The following is a 22,473-nucleotide window of genomic DNA, read 5'->3' on the forward strand; positions in this document are numbered from 1 at the left end:
ACTTTATAGTAGCCCTTTGAGAGAGATATAATTATCCCCTTTTAGAGATAAGAAAATTGAGGCACAGAAATTTACATAACTAATTTACAGTCAGAAATGGAAGCTGTGATATAGCAACATACAGCTTGAAGGGGCTTGCCAGACTATCAAGTCTAGGTCGCTGATGCAGTACATCACTGTCCAGCTGGGGACAGTTTGCTTTTCTGGTTGCCTGACTTCTGGTCTATCCCTCACTCTGGCCTTTGACCCTGGCTTGTCTTCTGCCTCTGGCCCCTGAGCCAAACCCAGTCCATTAGAGATGATTGCCTATGTCCTGATTACTAACACCCGTGTTTGCAGGGAACCTCATTTTTGAATGATTTGATTCACGAGGCCATCCACTCCAAATTCTCTCATACTTAACAGCCACAAGCATTCTATGGGGAAAACAGACAAACAAATAGGGAAATTATAGACCTGGGAATAGACCCAGATTGTTAGTCCTGTGCCTTAACCAGCAGACCATCCATCCATCATCTTTTGTTTCACCTGGGTCATAGAAAATTAATACACCAGTGTTTATCTCACTGGATTTTTACTGGGGGAAATGACAGTTCCTGATAACTGTATTTCATATTTGTCATACACAGACACTCCTCTGATACCTTTATTGCAAAATGGTGACATTTCACAACCTGTGTGAATTTTTCACCTTCCCCTGCCCCAGGGTCTCTGCAATATGGTCATGGCAATAAGACTGGCTGGTTAAAAACCTGGGTCAGAATCTATCTGGTAATGTTTGTATAGTATGAATGCAAATATAGGCCTTGTTATGTTAGATGAATATATCACAGGGCCTTAGGGCTGTTAGGATGAAACTATCCATGGAGTTTATCTGTACTACAGAGACAGAAAGTGAATGAAGGAATAATGAAATAGTTGCCCGAGTGCTCATGAACCTATTATCTGTTCTGTTTCGAGAATTTCAAGATGAACCAAAAAATGCATCACCAAAGGCACTCTGGATAACTCCATGAAGGGAGATTTCATAATGCACTTTATACGTTCCAATGTACCTGTATTTAATACAGATAAACATGATCAAAATGTATATACACATTAAATTAAGTTCTTAGAACAAGGTAGAAGTAATCTGTAAAAGTCAATCAAACTGATAGGCCATGAGTCGCTTAGACTGCTCTCTGGCAACTGGATGTCCATCTTGATAACGCTCAGGGATTTTTGTGCCGACTGTATGTACAAACATCACAGGCAAGCAGCAGGAAGATTATATGCTGATCCCAGCACCTGGAGTATCATGAGGGATTAAAGAAACTAACCTGAAGATTAAGTGATTTAAAAAAAAGGAAGAAGAAATTCCCCACTGGGTTACTCCTAACAAGCTGCAACATCTTTACGCTAGATAGAAATCAATACACCCTTCAAACAAGTGTAAACCTAATCAAAGGGGAAAAAACCCCTCAATTGCTTATGTTTTTAAATTATTGATTTAAACCAACACTCCGCCTTGCTAGTGACAATAGTGTATTCACTGCATGTCTTGTGCTACTCTTTTTACTGTGCTGTATGTACAAACCTAGGGTGGTCACTGTGTTCACCAAGGTGATTAATATAATGGTTCTTAGGATCATGGAAACACTAAAATGGTTTGAGTCCCAGACAAGAAAACAAAAGACCAAAACACAAGTTTCTGACCCTGGCAACTTCCCCTTACCATCTTGGTCTTCTGTTCCTGGCTAGTGGGGGGTATATGTGTTCTACCAAGTAAGACAAGGACTTATTAACACATAGCAATAGAGAGCCACTTTACCAAACAGCTTATTATCTAAATATACAGACAGAAAAGTGAGACACAAAACTTAAGTGATTTGGTGCAAGGTCATGCAGAATGTTCCCAGAACTAAACCCAAATCTCCTGAGTGCCAGGACAGTGAATTAACCACAAGACCCTACTTTCCCCCACAACAAATGTAGCAAACAGGTAAGCTGTTTCTTGCCTCCATGCGCTGGAGGGGAAGTAAACCTTACCTAAATACTGGTCTCAAATTCTGGTTGCTTTTTTAGGAACAAATTCTTCTGTCCTGTAATTCCAGAGTCATCATTCTCCATTTTTCTCTCACTGGTCACAAGACTACATACCTTTCCGTTTTCATAAGCTATGTCTTTAATATCTTTATGCTGTAAACTAAGTCAGGAGCACCCAGCTAACCAGTTTTTACTCCTCACTTAGACCTGATTAAATAGTTATAGAACATTGCAGGCACCATATTCATCTCAGCTGGCTTCATCACTGTTTTTCCACCCTGAGACCACTCCTGCCCAAGCCAGCGGAAAGTCTGGAGGGAGCCTCAGTGCTCCAGCTTGGTAATGAGAAATCTAAGTTATGAAGACTAAGTGTTATTTTTAAAAGGATTACTGATCAGGCTGTAAAAAGTTCACAGCTAGAGTGGCAAATCCAGACAGAAAAAAAATGGAACCTGTTTGCTCAAGATCACACAGTTCCATTAAACATTAGCTGTCTGTAATATAAACACACAGACTACTAGTCCTTAATGAATCTGCATTATTTGTAATTATACATAATGTACTTAATTTACTTCAGGCTAAAAAAAAAGCATTCTACTTGCATGAAAAAAGTTTGCAAACAGGATACAGTAGAGCCCACAGAACATGTACAAGCATCCTTTCTGTGCTTCCAGACCTTGGATTCTGGGTAATAACTTTGAGGTCTAAATCATGCTGGTTACAAGTATATAAGTTCTGCCCAGTGATCCAGTGCTCTCAGGTACAATCCCAATCCATCCACAACAGAGGACTTTTGCAATGGTGAAGTGTGGGGGTGAGGATGGGGGATAATCAGCCATGGAAGGGTGACTCAGTTTCCCAAAGCTGCTGCTGATTTCAAATTAAACATCAATGGAACTGTTTGGGTTTGCAAACATCCTGGTTAATTTAAGTTCCTTGCATCTAGTATCGGGGCCTAGTGTGTTCCACTTGGGGAACTTTCTTTTACTTTTGCAAATGAAACTAAATTGTTCTAGACTGAGCAATCTTCACTCATAGGAGTGGAGTTGTATCTCTTGGAGCTGCAGAGAAGGCCTTCCTGCCTGAGTTTTAGGAGACATAACTTGCTAATGTATTACAGAAGTCCCAGACTTGATCCAAGATGCCCTTTGCTAGTAGGAAGTTATTGGTATAATTATTTAATTATTATATTATTTAGCAGGCCTTTTGACAGTCTAGCATGACATTTTCATAACTAAGCTAAGGAAATAGGGTCAAGATGCAACTTCTATAAAATGGCTAGATGTTTATGGTCAGAGTAATTATTGATGATCTCACATTTAACTGGAAGGAGGTATCAAGTGGGGCTCCCTTGGGGTACATTCTAGGGTTGGTATTTTTCAATATATTTGTTAACTACTTAGACTACAGAAGTGAGTATACATGCAGTAAATTTGAAGATGACCCCAACTGTATGAGGTAGGAGAAACTTTAGAGAACATGATAGGAAAAATAGTCTGCAAAAATAGACTGAAATTCAGTAAGGAGACGTGCAAATACTATACTTAAAAAGAAACAATCAAATGTACAAAACCAAAATGGAAAAGAACAGACTGGGCTACAGTGCTGCAGGAAAGGACCCAGGGGTTATAATGCAGTATGACTATTGTAATATGAGTCTACAGTGTAATTGTGTTGGGGCAGAGAAGCTAATATACTGGGATGTGTTAAGAGAAATATCATGTGAAAGGTACAGGAAGTTATTTTTTTCACTCCATTCAGCACTGCTGAGGCCGTACCTGGTATAATATGTCTGTTTTCCAAGAAAGATATGGACACATAAGAAAAAGTCCAGAAGACAGCAGCAAAAATTATTAGAGATGTAGAAAATAAGATTTATGAGTAAAGGTTGAAAAAAATGGGATTATTCAGTTTGGAGAAGAGAAGACAGGGGCGATTTGGTAACAGTGTTCAAATACAAAGCTGGTTGCTATAAAGAGCATGTTCTCTGTGTTAACAAGGGACAGAACAAGACTAATGGCCTTAGATTGAAATGATGGAGGTTTAGGTTAGGTATTAGGGAAGTTTTCTAACTCAAAGGGTAGTTAAGGACTGGGAAAGATTACTAGAGAAGCTATGGAAGCTCCCTCACTCATGCATTTTAACTGTAGATAAGACAAATATTTGCCTGGGATAGTTAAGACAGGGATGAACCTGCTTTGAGCAGAGAATTAGATTAGGTGACTTCTTGAGATCCATTCCAGCCCTGCTTTCCTCAGATTCCATGACCTATGATTCTATGATGATGTTGCTGGAGTTAATTTCTAGGAGGACAAGGTACATAAAAGGACCCTGTGTGGCTCTGTCTCAAGAAAACACAGTCGCTAGCCCCACACTGTATCGCCCTTGTACTCCAGCCAGCTCTTCTGCACCACGTTGAACCAGGGCAGGGCAGCCCCAGGCTGGCAGCCTGATACCCCTTCCCTGCCCCCTGGCCCTAACTCTGTCCTGGCTCAATGTGCTGCAGTCTGGGGTGCATGTGTAAACATGGTGCCCCAGAGCAATGAACTGCACTGAGAATTGTGCCACAGTTTATTGCTACATGCTAATTGTAATTGCATGTGTAGATGCACCCTGTAAGACTGATACTATATGTGACCCACTCCCCTGCTCTTGAGAATTTGGGTTTAAGTCTCTATACTTTCTTTATAACTATCATTTGTTGCTTAACTACTCAGATAACAGATACCTTAACAGTTCACCAGGCACATGTTCAGAATGGAACTTTTCATGTAAAATTCTTGACAGATGGCCGATCTCCAGTGTAATCAGCCAAATGGATCTACCACCTTTTAGCATATTTCCAACCAAAATGAGTCTCTAAACTAGGTTGAATTTTGAACAGTTTGATTATATAAAGTTACAGGGATCAAAAATAGTGTATCTCCTTTTTTACTTTTTCCACCACTTTCAAATGTGCCTCTACTCATCCTGGTAGAACTGGTTTCAAATTGATCTAATCATCCTAATGCAGTAACTGCCTTAGTAGCCAACTTATTTGGATCAATGAAAAAAAAATCTCATGTGACATTTGTTTGATGTTTGTGTGCATGTTTGTGAGAGAGAGTTGTGGATGGGAATTTGCATATTAATGCAAATTATTTCCAGCCTTTGATTTGAAATGATGATAACTCATTAGATATAACCTGGTTAGTATTGTCAAATGCATCTGACCTAGGATTCAATCCAATAGTCACATAATAAAAAAAAAAACCCCAAACAATTTAAACTCATTATTCCGCTAATCCTTTCATTCTCCCAGGCTCCCTGGAGGTGTATTAGGAGGTAATTGAAAACATTTTAATACACTGAAAAGACATTCAGAAGTAATATAGTCAGCCCCTGGTAACTTTCACTTGATATTTTTGCTATTTAATGATAAGAAAGAAGAGTTCTCTTGAAAAATAAATCCACCCAGACATAGTAAGGGGCATGTACTGTAAATAAGTAATGTGACTTTATAAAGTTCACTTCAATATTCAATATAATGAGAGTGTAACAGAGGTAAGACCTTCAGAAATGTGTGGGGACAAGGAGGTCAAGTGATTAATGCTGGAGATTAGAAATCTGGACTCATAGGGACCCCAGTTCCACACACTCAATTTGTAGCCTGGGCCATGTAGCCTGGGGGTTGGAGCCTCAGGATACTCAATTTGTAGCCTGGGGATTGGAGCCTCAGTTACCTTATTTGTAAAATAAGTATAATGCTTTCCAGTGCTTTCATTAATTATTGTTTGTAAAATGCTGTGAAGTCCTTAGATAAAAGTTGCTATAGAAATCGAATATGTTGTTGCTCCTCCTAAATCTTCCAGCGGGGAAGGCATTTAAATGTAAATGTTATTTCAGAGAAACAGTGCTGTGATGCCAAAGAGCCAAACTGTGCCATTTAAGCACTGGCTCACGTGAAGGACAAGTGCAGAGATTTATTGCACTAGGGAGAATTTAGGGAGGGATTATTGTGCCATTTACATCTGCTTAATAATATGTTGGATTCTTGGAAGTTGAAAGAAATCTTTTTGGAACCTTTGGACACTATATTTTGTGAGAACTGTGTTTTTTTCCCAGGGTGGTGAATTTATGTTTGAAAGAGACAACTTTGCCTTAACTATAAATTTGCTCCCAAGGTTGGATTGCTGCTGCCAGTGCACAAATTGCAGCCTGGTACTAGACCTTCCCAATTCTCCTTGTTAAAATAACAACTTATAAGTCAATAAACTTTCATAGTTTTAGAATGATCCAAAAACATATACCAACTAGCACATATGGTTGATAATGGATTAAAGAGGCATTCGTCTCATGTGTCTGAGTCTTGTTCTGGTCAGTTGCGCTGGTTGGTGACCTAAGTAAATGTAAAATGAATTGGTGCCTTTGGTTCAGTTTTATAAGGACACATGACAAGACCACATCTGGTACTAATTGCCCTTTTGTTTTCTGTTTTTCTTTATGGTGTGAGCCAAAAGCTGAACAAAGTACTGAACTTCCCTCACGTCCTTTAAGGAGATCAGGATAGCAGAAAGTTAGTTTGGGGGATTTTCAAACCAGCATTAAGTACATGAAGAAGGCCTGTATACTTCCCAAGTTCTTTCAGTTGAGAAGTGTGTCCATCTTATGGTTAATACACTAGAGCATCTCCTGGGAGCCAAGATTGCTGGCTTTGGTAAATGGTATTTCTCACACAGACAGGTCCAGCAGGCTAGCAGATAAATGCAGTGAGTAATTTATGTCCCTATATGTCCCTTTGTCATCATCACTAACTAACTGTGATGGTTTAAAAACTCTGCCACTGAGTTTTGCCTAAGGTAAATCCACCGAGTTATATACAGTGACAGGCCTGTAAATTTATGTATACCGGGCTCTTCTTGTGTCTCTGGTTGTCAAGAAGCTTTAATTGGTACATTAAGATTTTGGATAATCTCTCTCTCTCTCTCTCTCTCTCTATATATATGAAACATTGTAAGCACGTGATTAAGCATCTGTATGAAAGTAAGTAAACATTCCACTGCATGCCCATCATCTTGTGAACATGTGAATTCATCTTGTGATGGGTTCTTCAGGGTCTCCTTCTTTGCTTTTTTCAAAGTCCTGCATAAAACCACAGCACCAAATTCACCTCCATGATGGTGCAGATGCATAGAGAGAGGTGAAGTGACATGCATGTCTCAAATTCAGGTACTGCTGTGGCCTGACGTCACATGGTATTTGTAAAAGCAGCTCTTTTAAACTTGTGCCCCCATTTCATAGGTGTAACAACTAGGGTCTGTAGAGTGGGTGGCTGGGCTTGCAGTGGCTATTGTTCATGCACCCCCTCTAAGTATACACGCAGAGCTGGAGCCTTCTGCTCATCATGCTACTGCCTTAATTCATGGACCTTTATGGCCTATTGTAGGGTCTCAGAATGGCAAAGGAACAAATCTATTTTGACTGAATTCCCCTCTTGACCCAAATCAATCCTTTGTCCTTAGTTCATCCTTAATCTACCTCCACTGTACCCTGAAGAGTTTCCTGTTCTCAAAGGGATAGAAGGAAATGAAGGGATGAACAGCTAGCAGGCTTGGCTCTGAACTTGGCACATAGACTTCTCTCTGCTGCTTTGTCACAACAGGAGTCTAATTGCTACCCTGGGATCCATTTGCATCAGTTAGGTTGACATTACTGGCCACAGGGCAATGGTAAATAAGTTCTATGGAATGCATGGAGAGAAGAAAGCTTTCTAAAATATTACACCTGCCTGACAAAACAGAAATCTGGTGGGCCTGTGCCTTCCCAAAACACAAGTAATGGTATCTTGCTAATTGTCAGACTGGTACAGAGACAGTTCTGGAATTAGTACTCTTACTAGTAGCATATACCAGTGATTAGTTAAATAATGCAAAATATGAGCTTTGTGCATTACAAACATACCTGAAGTGATGGTCCTTGCTCCGAAGACCTTAAAATTCAAGAAGCAGAAAGGTAAGAGAATGAGCAGGAGATGATGATGGCACAAAAAGAAAGACACCAAACTCCACCCTCAGTATACCTGGAACACCTCAACCTCAGTTAACATACACGTAATTTAGCCTGAAATTATGACTTGTGTTTAGCACCAATCTTTTTAGCTCCAAAGCTTTGGTGATCCCTTAACTTGTTTTTGTTTATGTGTTTTCAAAGACAGATGTTATGGACTTAGGTCTCCTCATGGAAGTGAGCTATAAGAATAACAGGAAAGTAAGGTTGGAAAGGACCTCATGAAGTGATTTAGTCAAAATGGATTGTCCCTGACAAAACCATCTCATCCAAGTGTCTGTCCAACCTGCTCCTGAACATTTCCCAGGATGGAGATTCCCTAACTTCTCTAGGTAGCCTCTTCCAGTGCTTGACCATCCTTGCAGAAAGTTCTTCCTAATCTCTAACCTACATTTCTTCTGCTTCAGCTTGAAATCATTGTTCCTAATCCTTTCCCCTATGGCCCTAGAGAAAACCTCATTTCCATCCTCTCTATACTCACCCTTCAGGTGTTTGAAGACTGTTACAAAATCTCCCCTTAGCCTTTTCCAGACTAAATAAAATTCCTTTCATCCTTTCCTTGTAAGTCTTGCTTTCCAGGCCTCTAATCATTTTTGTCCATCTGTGGTGGATTCTTTCTAATCTGTCCACATCCTTCTCGAAAGGGGTTAATATAAAGAGTGATGGAAGGGTGGAGGAACCTGGGAAATCAGCTGGTTGACCACATGTAGGAATGGGATTGAGGTTCCAGTGGCCAAAGTCTTATTTTTATTTTAGCTCTCATCTGAAACACTCACTCTTATTGAGGGCATGGTTTGTTTAATCTATATTGTCTACTACTCAGACAGGCCTGGATGGTCAAGGGACAAAGTTGCTACTTTGCACTGTATCTCCTTGGTATGGAGGATTGGAGCCAATTTGCATAAGAGAAGAGGGACCTAGACCTTCCTCCAAAATCCAGTCCCAACTCTGAGCACCCTTCTTCCTTTATACATTTTAGAGAACAATTATTTCTCATTCTCATTTGTCCTACTAGATTATGGCCAAATCCATCTTCAGAAACACTGAACACTTCCTAAGATAATTTACTATGTTGTAATTTCCAGTTTCATCACAGACAGAAGAGGTTCAAACAGAAACCCAAAGGAGTGTCCATCCTCTAATTATTTAATCAAGCCCTGATAAATGATAACCAGAACTGATAAGAATAGGCTGTAAATAGCTGATTTGAGTATGGGACTACCAGAGAGAACCATGATGTGGATTTGCATCAATCAACCTTAATAAAGAATCTTCATTGCAACTAAGACCAGTGCCAGTTTGACTCTTGTCTCTGGAATTATTTTATTTTATTTTGGTTCATCTTCCCCATCTCACTGTCTGACTCATTTTGCTCCATTCAATGACTGAAGCTGAGGAAGCAGGGCAGGGGAGGAAGGAAGGGGGAGAATAAACATACTGTATTATTCAGAATTTCAATTTGGATGTGAATGACATTTTTCATTTTTCAGATTGCCTAGCCCCTTAACTTGACCTTTGCAAGATTTCAAGGACAGTTCCTCTTGCCTTGAAGATAGCTTCTCTGTGACATCCATTTTACTCAAGCAGTGTTGAACAAAGATTCATGCCAGCAAATGACTGAGGGGGGAAATGCTTAGAAACTTACTTTCCATTAGGCTGATGGGCCTTAAAGGAAAACTGCAGTGAAACAGAAGACTGGCTAATCAATTGCATCTAATTACAAGGAAGAGTAAAGCAAAACTTAAGGCACTTTTAATTTAAAGTGCCTGAAGTATTTGAAAGAACAATTCACTATCAAATTAAGAGAGAAGGGAATATCTTAGTGGAGAGGTGTAGAATAATAGAAAACCAAGAGCCGAATCCCATTCCCTTTGTGCACTTAAATAGGCGTCCTCTAGTGTGTAAATGGAGTTTTGGCAGTTACACACAGGTAGTGTTTCTATTTCCCCTGCAGCGTGGCTGTGTAAGAGCAGGTTTATACAGTGATCATACACAGCTGTCTATGTACTGGCTGGGCAAGTACATAGCTATGTATGTGCACCCAGTGTGGATGCATAAATTATGAAAATATAGCAGGCCAGAAACTCATAGCTAAGGAGGAAAGACCATCTTTCCAGGTTTTGGTCCTAGTACCTGATTGTTTAGGGTAGCTGCCCAAGGAGCAGAAAGTGTGGCTACTTGGGCCCTCTCTTAGAGGGGGTTTAAAAATACATCTCTGACTCCCCCATGATAGTGCTCAGACCACCACACCACGGGTTAGGTGTTTCCTAGTATGTTGTCCAGTGCTCAGTTGAAGCTAGCCTCCCAGATAGCCAAAAGACAAATGCAGAAATAAATTTCTGCACTGCTCTGAATCCACTCTCTCCAATGACTATTAAATTCAAGGCTTGGTGTCTCCAAGCATTGGAGTGGGGGTGGAGTAAAGGCCCCTTTGAGACCTGACCTGTGGTCTGGTGGGTGGAGCACTGTGCTAGAAAGTTAGAGAGATGGAAGGGAGCGGGGCCTGGGTTCTGTCCTAGAGCCTTGTTCTCAATGGGGTAGAAAATTTGGTGCTGCTCTCCATCCATTCTATCCAATTATTTCCAATTAAATGCAAGGGGCAATGGCTCAGTTTCAAAAGATATGCTGCACAAAAGATGGGATAATGAGTAACCTGTGTCATGGAGGTCAAAGTAGCGCACTAGAAAGTCAGAAAGATGTAGATTTAATTTTTCCCTGGGTACAATGGGGCCTAGAACCTTGGTTTTTTGCTTCCTGACTTCCTGTCTCTAACTACTGAGCTAGTGGAGCTAAAATGCAAGAGTGTTATTGTCAGCCTCCTCTCCCTGGGCATTATGCACAGTCATATGCACATACCAGAGACATGTACATGTACCTGCCTGATCAGTGCATGGATTGCTGAGCATGCTTAGAATACACGTGTACTTACACAAACTATGTGTAGGCAACAAAAAAGGCACACAGCTGAAAAGCTGCCACATAGGCTGGGAAGAGGGTAATAAAAATTAGACCCTTAGTGTGGGTGCATTATAAGAGTATGATTGCTTTCTGGCTGCCTACTTTCACAATCATAACTGTGCAGATCATCTCCCCTCTCTCACCTATGAGTACACAAGAACCCTGAGGCAGCTACAGTAATTCTTTACATAAAAGAGTATTGATTTGTCATAATGTACTTTGATAACTGGAAATAAGGGGGAGCCCAAGCCATGTGACCAACTTGGTTTCTTCAGTTAATCAGCTGGAGCTCCTCAGAAAAAGTTAAGGGACCCTAAACTCCATGCCTTAAATGGTGCAATGATGATTTTTAGCAGTTGAGTATCTGATCCCTAAGTCCTAATGAGAGCCAAAATTGATCTTACTCTCTCTATTGCAATTTCAACATCTGAAAAAAGAAAATAATGATCATACTGACCTACGTGCCATAGAGGGATGTTTCAGGGATTAGTAATTGTTGTAATGTGCTTTGAAGTTTATGCTCTAAGGGCTATTAAGATAGGCTGTCTTCCTGACAGCTTGACATATTTTCAGACACAGGAAAAGCATCTGTGTTAAGCTACTGCTCAATGAACCCATTCAAAACATCTAAATAATAAAACTTACAGTAAAAAAACTTTGAAAGTCTCTCCGCTTGTTGAGCTCCATTTTGTGTGTCTTCATCATTCATCAGACTGGAATTCAAGCTAGAACGTATCAGTATGAGTATTGCTTTCAGTGAAGAACATCAGAATTGATGGTATGTAAATGTAAAACCCAATATTGTCCACCATTAAGGTGATACTGAGATCATGGTAGGTATTTCTAAGAGCTGTTTTGAAAACTATTGGCCAGACTTTATTCTCACTGGGACCAGTGGCAGCATTAGTTTTCCCTGGTGCTGGGCGCGGGCTGCGGCCAGCACCAATTCCAGGCAGCAGCGGCAGCCTCCTGCCATCAAGCACAGATCTGGGGACCCACACCCCTGGGAGGAGTCCAGCACAGCCCCACATCCTTCCCAGGGGTGCCAGCCCCCAGATCTGTGCGCCGGATGACAGGAGGCTGCCGCTGCCGGCAAGCGTCACAAGTTTTGCTTTTTCCAGTTTGAGGTGCAGTTTCTGAGAAACCTCTATACCTATCTCCTTGAAGCTTGGCAGGCTTCTTGCCCCCAGAAGGAGCTACAATCCCTGCAATTTTCATCTGAATCAGCCAGGCAATGACAAAGTTTTAGGCATTTTCATGATTCCCCATTTTAACCTATGGGTGAAACGTCAAAACCCTTCGAAACAGCGAAACAGTTTCAATGGAACGAAACAAAATGATAAAACAAAACACTGTCCCTTCAAAACAGTGAAATGGACATCAAAATGAAACAATGGTGTTTCGCACAACCCTGTTGAGTAGCACAAAGTCCTTTCTTTTCATTAACTACATTGTTAAGGGACAATAAGAAAATTACATGAATTTGTCTTGGCAGTAAGGAACTGTATTTGGGCTTAATCAACATGGTGTTAAATTTGCAATGTTTCAACTCAGTAGATTGCACAGCAAGTTGGTGAAGAACATATTTGAATCTATGTTTACTTCAGTCTATAGTAAAATTGAAACAGTTATGACTGCTTCATAGATTCAAAGATTCATAGATGTTAGGGTCGGAAGGGACCTCAATAGATCATCGAGTCCGACCCCCTGCATAGGCAGGAAAGAGTGCTGGGTCTAGATGACCCCAGCTAGATGCATATCTAACCTCCTCTTGAAGACCCCCAGGGTAGGGGAGAGCACCACCTCCCTTGGGAGCCCATTCCAGACCTTGGCCACTCGAACTGTGAAGAAGTTCTTCCTAATGTCCAGTCTAAATCTGCTCTCTGCTAGCTTGTGGCCATTATTTCTTGTAACCCCCGGGGGCGCCTTGGTGAATTAAACCTCACCAATTCCCTTCTGTGCCCCTGTGATGAACTTATAGGCAGCCACAAGGTCACCTCTCAACCTTCTCTTGTGGAGCCTGAAAAGGTCCGGGTTCTTTAGTCTCTCCTTGTAGGACTTGGTCTGCAGGCCCTTAACCATACGAGTGGCCCTTCTCTGGACCCTCTCCAGGTTATCCACATCCCTCTTGAATTGCGGCGCCCAGAATTGCATGCAGTACTCCAACTGCGGTCTGACCAGTGCCCGATAGAGTGGAAGTATCACCTCTTTGGATCTATTTGTCATGCATCTGCTGATGCATGATAAAGTGCCATTAGCTTTTCTGATGGCTTCGTCACACTGCCGAATCATGTTCATCTTGGAGTCCACTAGGACTCCAAGATCCCTTTCCAGTTCCGTGCCACCCAGCAGGTCATTCCCTATTCTGTAGGTGTGCTGGACATTTTTCCTCCCTAGGTGCAGCACTTTGCATTTCTCCTTGTTGAACTGCATTCTGTTGTTTTCTGCCCACTTGTCCAACCTGTCCAGGTCTGCTTGCAGCTGTTCCCTGCCCCCCCACTTCTCCCCACAGTTTTGTGTCATCCACAAACTTGAACAGAGTACACTTCACTCCCTCGTCCAAGTCGCTGATGAAGACATTAAAGAGTATCGGTCCAAGGACCAAGCCCTGCGGGACCTCACTGCCCACACCCTTCCAGGTCGAAACCGACCCATCCACCACAACTCCTTGGGTGTGACCGTCTAGCCAATTTGCCACCCACCGGACTGTGTAGTCATCCAAGTCACAGCCTCTTAACTTGTTCACCAGTATGGGGTGGGATACCGTATCAAAGGCCTTCCTGAAGTCTAAGTATACGACATCCACCCCTCCTCCTGTGTCCAGGCATTTCGTAACCTGGTCATAAAAAGAGACTAGATTAGTCAGGCACGATCTGCCTGCTACGAACCCATGCTGGTTTCCCCTCAGCATAATTTGTCCTGCCGGGCTCTCACAAATGTGAGCCTTGATAATTTTTTCAAAGACTTTGCCAAGGATGGAGGTGAGACTGACTGGCCTATAGTTGCCTGGGTCCTCCTTCCTCCCCTTGAAAATGGGGACCACATTGGCCCTTTTCCAGTCCTCCGGGACTTGGCCCGTGCACCACGACCGTTCAAATATTCCTGCCAGTGGCTGTGCAATGACATCAGCCAGTGCCTTCAGTACCCTCGGATGGAGCTCATCCGGGCCTGCCGACTTAAAGGCATCCGGTTCCTCCAAGTGACTCTGCACCATCTCAGGGTCTATGCATGGTAGTCTGGCGTCCTGCTGCTGCCTCTCTACAATCCCAGTGAGAAACTTGTCTTGCCCCTCTCTTAGGAACACTGAGGCAAAGAACTCGTTGAGGAGTTCAGCCTTGTCCCCCCTGTCCATCACCAATTGCTTCTGCCCATTTAGTAGGGGTCCTATTCCTCCCTGGGCCTTCCTTTCACTCCCTATATATCTAAAAAACAATTTTTTGTTATCCTTTACTTGGGATGCCATCCTCAGCTCCATGGTAGCTTTGGCCCATCTAACTGCCTGCCTACAAGCACGAGCAGAGGAGGTATACTCCTCTTTGGTAATCTCTCCCTGTTTCCACTTTTTATGTGCCCCGCTTTTGGCCCGTAGGTTGCCCTGGATTTCTCTGGTCAGCCAGGGAAGCCTCCTGGCCCCTTTCCCTCTTTTTCCTCGCATCAGGATTGTCTCCCTTTGTGCCCAAAGGATCATTTCCTTAAGGCATAGCCACCCTTCTTGGGCTTCCATCACTTCAAAACTCCTACTCTGCAGTGCGTCCTTGACTAATCGCCTGAGTTCATTGAAATCAGCTTTCCTAAAGTCTAGCACTTTCACCCTACTAGTTACCTTACCCACTCACCGTCTTATGAAGAATTCTATTATTAGGTGATCACTGTCCCCCAGGTGGCCACCGATCTGTAGGTCCCCTACCATGTCATCCCCCGTTGCCAATACCAGGTCCAGTAAGGCATTCCCCCTAGTGGGACCGTGTACCTCCTGTGGCAGGTGGAGGTCCTGTACACAGGATAGGAACCTGCGTGAATGGGTAGTTTATGTCCCCCATGACTACTGCCTCCTTAGCTTTTATGGTCTCCGAGAGCCAAATCTAGTTCTTCCCCTTGGTGTGGGGGTCTGTAGCAGACCCCTACCCCCAAGTCCCTTTCTCCTTGCCCGCCATGTAGCCTAACCCACAATCCTTCTAGTTCCTCATCCTTTGATTCCGCCTTGATGAGGGTCGATGTATATTGCTCATTGACATAGAGTGCAACCCCTCCCCCTTTCTTTCCCACCCTGTCCTATCTGTACAGCCTATAACCCTCAATATGTACCACCCAGTCGTGGGACAAATCCCACCAGGTTTCTGTTAGCCCTACTAAGTCATAGGTGTTTTCTGCAAGCAGGAGCGCTAGTTCATCCTGCTTGTTCCCCATGCTCCTAGCATTAGTATATAGGCACTTGAGCCCTGTGACTGGTGCCTTTGCTGCCCCCCAGATCCGAATCCCAAGGGGCCCTTATTTCTTACCTGCTTATTGCTTACCTGTGCTGTACTGCTGGCCGCCACATGCCTTGCAGGTTCCCAACGTTCTCCTTCTTCAGGCTGGGCTGTCCTGTTTTTTTTCCTGTTTTTTTTTGTCTTATCTTCTTCAGGCTGGACTGTCATGTTTTTTCTTCCTCAGGAAGAAAGCACGGCTGAATGTTGTCATGGCCATGTTAACTGTTCACCATCAGGCTGGTTGCCCCAGTTCTTGTGCAACACTTAGGTTATAACGGTGGCATTTCCAATTACTGGTGTTTACTAATCTGTGAGAGGAAACAGGGAAAACACTTGTGGATCGCCTCATAAATTTGGAGAGGCAACTTGAATTGGGAAAAACATTCTTCTGATAAATGATTAAAGCTATCACTGGACAAGAGATTCATGGAATTGATTACATGGCTTACAATGTAAACAATAATGGACCAACTGCTGCTGATTTATTGCCAATTGATGTGGTCTATGTAGCCAAAAATTGATGGTTAATTTTACAAATACATCAACTGAGTGCAGGAATCAAAGGGGTCTTGCAAATTCTCATACTATAATGGTACCCTTCAGCATAACAGCCCTTGTTGGTTATTGATACTTTGGACTGTTGAATGCATCCTGTGACTTTATGATGATCTGAAGTCATTGTTCCTCTAAGAGGTTTACTTGTGGTTAGGAATCAGATCAATTGATCAATGAGACCATTCTAGTCACAACTCAAAAGCTTTATTAGGATTCAAAATAGCAAAGACTGTTTTATATCAATAAAGACAATGCTTACACAGCCTTGGATTTGGGGAGGACAGGTCTGCTGGCCAGGCATCTCTGTTCCCCTGGGGACTGAGTTGTTCCTTCTGCTGAGCGGCAGGAAAAGACCAAATTTCTCTTTTTTTTATATTTAGCCAATATTTATAGATGGCTAGATGGCTGATTTTGATATTCTAATAAATCATCCCTGATTGGTTTTATTTAAATATCTTTGTCTTAGTGAAACTTTTGGAACTGGATGGAGCCAGATTTCTTGTGGCCCAGGGGGTCACTCAGTCAGAGCTTTTTATCCCTGGGCTGTTTGACCTCAGCCTGTCAATTCTTTACCTTGATTTATGGTCTTGTCAGTCAGTTGAAACCTGTATCCTTGGGACAGCAGAAGGAAGGATTCCTTATTTCCCACTATAGCCTGCTCTTTGACACTGATTTATTACTTTTTTTCATTAACTGTGATCTGACAATGCTGCATCTCTTCCCTACAACCATCAATGCTGCTTTGTCTTTACAATCATTCAAACATTCTAGCAGAAATATATTCATTACAGCACATAACAATTAATAAATTTACATATATTAAACATTACTTTTAATATTCTAAGATACAGTTATGATATAGAGTGTCTGGGACAGAGGCTTTTGGGCCTGCTGTTTAGTCATACACCTGCAGCTTTGACCTAGGTTCCTTGTAAGTGGCCAAGTCTGACATTAACACTTAATCACAATTCAATAATGGTTTGAATAGCTTGGTTATAATGCTGTTCACTACCCACAGCTTATGCTGCACAGGCTTATGAACAGTCTACATCATGTTTCATATCACAAGAAAGTTCTCAATGATCTCTCTCTGAGTTCTAATGAGGATTCAGCTTTTGACATTTTTCTGGTTTCTGCACAGTTAGATGACTAACTTAGTTATTAAGAGATTAGAACAAGAATATTGCACAACTGTGAAGGCGGTTGCAAATTTGCAGAATTTCAGGAAACAAAACACTAGAATGAAGAAAGATGGCTTCACTAGCTCCAGGCAAAGGGAATATTGAAGAAATTATCTGACAGAGACCTTGTGTACTCCACAGAATTTTTCAGCTATGTGGATATGCCTTATACCACCTTCACAAAGTCTTTCAGGATGTGGAATTCACTGAAGAAGTATGAAATGATCTTCTAGTTTGTCTGGAATCAAACACCAGACTGGCATTTGTAGAAGATTTTTTCTCCCTTGTCACAGGGATATAGGTTGTAGCCATGTTGGTTTAAGAGGACATAGGTAGACAAGGTTTTTTTGGGTAAATCCGATATCTTTTATTAGACCAATTCAAATAGTTTTCCAACTATTTGAGTTGGTCTAATAAAAGATATCAGAATTACCCAAAGAACCTTGTCTCCCTCATCATTTTTCAAAGAAGCCTGACCTTTGATGATGGCATTTATTTGATCAAAGTGTCAACCTCTGTGCTAATCTTCCAAGAGAAAAGCAAGAAGGCTGAGCCATTGTGTGAATGACTGGAGATCTTCAGACACTTTAAAATAAAGGAAATCTACAAAAACATTTTGCCTGTGGTTGGTTGACTTTGCCTTATGTATACCTGAAACAACAAACTATTAAAAGAGAAGTTTAACACTTAAAGCAATGATGATGCTGAAAGTGAATTTTTAAGACTCGTGCTCTGTATTTTATGTGGAATTGTTGTAGTACAAGGATATCTTCATAAAATACATCCTCTGAAACATATCCCTTCTAGAAAACTTTCTTCACTACTGTAGAGTAGCCCAAACCATCTATATGTCAGTAATAGTTGGTGTACATCTTTATTTTTTTAAATTTCAGTTTGTATATATGGTTGCTTCCAGCTCTGTGTGCTTATATTATTTGTCCTTGTTTGGACTTCTTTTCTTGTTTGATGCATTTAAGAGATTAAATCTTCCATATTGTTACACTCATCAATGGGGATCAGTTCAGTTCATTAAATTTTATCTGTACAAGTTTGGGCCTTGTCTTCTTTAGAAATACCTTTAATTTCCTACATTATTAGGTGTTTTAGTGAGGCAGGATATTAATTTTGATTCTTCAAGGTCTAAAAGTTTGAAACAAGGATATTCTCTGTGCATACATCCTGGGCACTCAGTAGTAGACCTGGGCAGAAATGTTCCTATCCAATTTGTTTCACTGGAAATTGCTAGTTCATCAAGTGCAAAATGTTTCATTCAAAACAAATTGGGGTTCATTATTTTTGCTGCATTCAGAACAGGATTTCCATGAATTCTGCCTGACTTTCTTAAGGACTTCCCCCAGGCTAGAGACAATTGCCCCTGGGTTGTGGGGAAATCACTGGCCAGTCTGCCATGGAGATCCCTTGTATCTGATTAGTAAAAACGGAACTGCTATTAGCAGTGAAACTGACAAGAATATCAATTTAACTAGCACCTGCAGGGAACAAGGAGCTTCTAGTTTGCAGGATATTTAAAAAATAAAAAAGTTTTCGGTATGATTCAAAATTAAAAGAAAAAATTCTATGTACTGGACCTCCCCCTTCTGACCATCCCCCCCCCCCCCCTTTTTTTTGGCCAACTCTCATCTTCGGATTTACAATGGAAAACAGCTAGTAATAAAATCTTGCCCTTTATCTATGTAACCGGTCTGTCAGAGACAAGGCATGTTGATCTTCAGGGCATATTGCTAAGCTGTAGTGCTTTTGGTTAAGTGATAAGGAGATTAGAAAATTATGTTTCTTTTGGGGTATATGTATAGGTTCAAATTTGGAACTATTCAATTGGATTCAATATAATTCTTCATTTATTCTAATATTATAAAAGGCTTTGTCTGTCTGTCTGTCTGTAACCTTATATTCACAGTCTGATTGGTTGTCTCAGCAGCCATTCACAATTCTTACTGAAACAACTGATCAGAGTGCTCTGCACAGACTGAAGTGCCACCATGACAATGGGGACTGAGCGGCCAGAGCAGGGGGGTAAGATGGAGTGGGGCTGAGGGGCCTTGCCCCACTCCCCAGCCCTACTCTTTGGAGGCAGTGGCAGCATGGGGTGCTGGCGGTGCAGTGCTGACCTTGCCTGTCCACTCTGGTGCATAGGGCCGGACATGGAGGGCACATGGGGCCAGAGGCAGAGTGGCAGCAGCGCAGGGCATTGGGTGGTGGCGTTCTGCCCCTTTACCCTCTACCCCTCCCTCCATCATTCTTGATGAGAAGTTGGCTAGTATGACAATAATTTTCAAGAAATCTGCATTACATTCTATGGGGTGCTGGATATGGGTGCATTAGTGAGGAAATGGAAAATGATATGTTGCAGGTGTGGGGAAAGGGGAATAAGACCAAAATACTAAATTAAATATATTATAGCAGATGTAATTTTGTGAAAGAAAAGAACCAATCCTCTCATTAGTAAAACTTCAATTAAATCAGCATTTACTAAAATTTGCAAAAATCATCAGTGTTCCATTTCTTTCAGTGACTTATTTTTTAAATATATGAATTAAGCAAATCTGATGAAAATGCTCATTAAAAGACATAACAGAGGCATCCATCCATGAGGTTAAAAGACCCCTTTGAGCTGTGGTTCTTAAAATATCTACAAGTTTCAGAAAGGTGTTCTTCAAGTTTGATTTTTCCCCTGCTGAAGTTTAAAGAGACATTGTCAACTGCTTTGGGCTCCCAATTAAATAAGGTTTAATATTAAAAAAAAAAAAATGTTTTCCAGAAGCTGCTATATTTAGACATATCAACATAATCTTCTTTTTTTTTTCAATGGTGTGTGTGTGTGTGTGTGTGTGTGAGGAAGAGAGAGAAAGAGAGAGAGAGAATTTTTTTCTCTTGTGGTACCATCAATCCAGACAGGATTCATCTAATGTCTCCTGTCATCCAGGATTCTCTCTTGCCACTCCACATACCAGCTTTCCCACATTAAACAGCCATGGATAATCTTCCACCACAGAAAACAACACTCTCCTTTTGCACAGGAATGGATTCCTCTAACTTTAGTTGGAGGCTTTGTATGAACTTCAAGTCAGTGTTTCCCAGTTTCATACGAAAGGATGGCACTAGCCAGGGCATGTGCTTTGTCACACACCTCATGACATTCCAGCTTCTGCAAAGTCACTGGCTAAAGTCCCATTGACTTCATGGGAGCCAAACTTTTATCTCTTATAAAAGAGAGAGAGCTAGTGTGTGTCTGAGGTGTCAAGTGGGGATCAGTGGGCATGTCTACAGGAGATGCAGATGCGGCACCCAGATGTCTTCTGGGCACTGCAGTTTAGGAGGGATGTGGCCAGCATTGAGAGGGTTCAGAGGAGGGCCACTCGCATGATCCAGGGACAGCAGGGCAGACCCTTTGAGGAGAGGCTACAGGACCTGAACCTGTTCAGCCTTCACAAGAGAAGGCTGAGAGGAGACCTGGTGGCCATCTGTAAACTTACCAGGGGGGACCAGCGGGGAATGAGAGAGATCATGTTCCCCCGAGCACCTCCCAGAGTAACAAGGAATAATGGCCACAAGTTGACTGAGAGTAGGTTCAGGCTGGACATTAGAAGGCGCTACTTCACAGTCAGGGCAGCTAGGATCTGGAACCAACTTCCAAGGGAAGTGGTGCTCGGTCCTACCCTGGGGGTCTTTAAGAGGAGGATTGATAATTACCTAGTTGGGGTCATATGAGCTCAAACCTACCAGGGGTCATATGAGCCCAGTATTCATTCCTGCCCAGGGCAGGGGGTCAGACTTGATGTTCTACTTAGGTCTCTTCCGACCCTACATCTATGAAACTATGAGATGCTTTACTACACAGTAGAGCTAATAAGTGCACGGTAAGTATCAACGTCTACACGTGCAGACATTTACTGCTTAGTAATTAGCTCTAGTCACAAGTAAATTTGCTACCTGCAATTGGAAGTAACAAGTTTACTCATGTGAGTAGTTACTGCACAGTAGAGCATATATAGACACTTGACCAGGAAGCAAATGTGCTCTCAGTCAGTTGGGCAGCAGGGGGCGGGAAATTGCTCCCTGTCCCCAGGAGCTGCTAGGGCTGGCTCCACCGGAGCCTGGGTGGGGACTGTCCCCTGTGCCCTGGCAACAGGGAGCTCCCAGCTGCTGTTACATGATTGTGGACCTCAGGCTGGGAGATCCTTATCTCCCAGCCTGAGTACTGTGACTGTGGAGCTGGAGTTGGAAGATCCTTCTCTCTCAGTGCCAGCTCCACAGTTGCAGGGCTGGTGCTGGGAGATTCTTCTCTCCTAGCTCCAGCTCTGCAACCATGGAGCTGGTGCTGGGAACGAAGGATCTCCCAGTCTGAGTCCCGTGACTGCAGGACTTGAGCTGGTAGATAAGGATCTCTAACCTGGGCCCTGCGATTGTGGATCAGGGGCTGGAAGCTCCCTGCTACCAGGGCAGGGGGACATTGTCCCTGCTTGGGCTCTGGTGTTGGAGCCTGCCCTGGCAGCAGGCATCTCCTGCAATGCCCCAGCCTCCTGCAGGAGACAGCTGTCTCCTGACCCCTAAGACAGCATCCAGGAGGAGACTAGAGATCCTTCTGGCTGCTACATGGGCCTGTTGCAGGGAGCAGGAGCAGTCTGCTACTAGGAGCAGCAAATCTGCTTCTGGGTCTCTGCACGTGTAGACGTGTGCCTGGGATAGTTTACTGTCAAGGAGTTTACTCAAGAGTAAACTGTTCCTAGATTATTTGCACATGTAGACACACCCAGTGGGTAGCTCCTCAGTTACACATCACCATCTACATGTGCAGGGCTATTAGGCCACAGTAAACTAATTAACTCCAGGTTATAGCCCTTTTGGTCTTCCCTGCCATGCATTTGCATTTTCACAGACCTGAATATTGGCTTTTTTATTCCACGCAGGAGAGCCCACAAACACCAGCATTCTCATCTTATGAGTGAATAAGGGTGTTTGTTCCTGAAAGCTTCTAAAGAACAGTTTTTTTCTAATGATTTCTTTGGTCTAGTAAAAGATATTGCAGTCACCTCACTGGGGTCACATGACCCCAGGTGTCTTCCTGCCTAGAGCAGGGGGACTGGACCCAATGATCTGCAAGGTCCCTTCCAGCCCCTAACAATCTATAAGATACTACTGACTGACACAAGTACTATCCTATGGCACAGTTATTTACTCTGCCACAGTGTACATGTAGATGGTGATCGGGGCTGGCTGGG

Source organism: Alligator mississippiensis, chromosome 1, assembly GCF_030867095.1.
Source record: "Alligator mississippiensis isolate rAllMis1 chromosome 1, rAllMis1, whole genome shotgun sequence".
NCBI classification, from domain to species: Eukaryota; Metazoa; Chordata; order Crocodylia; family Alligatoridae; genus Alligator; species Alligator mississippiensis.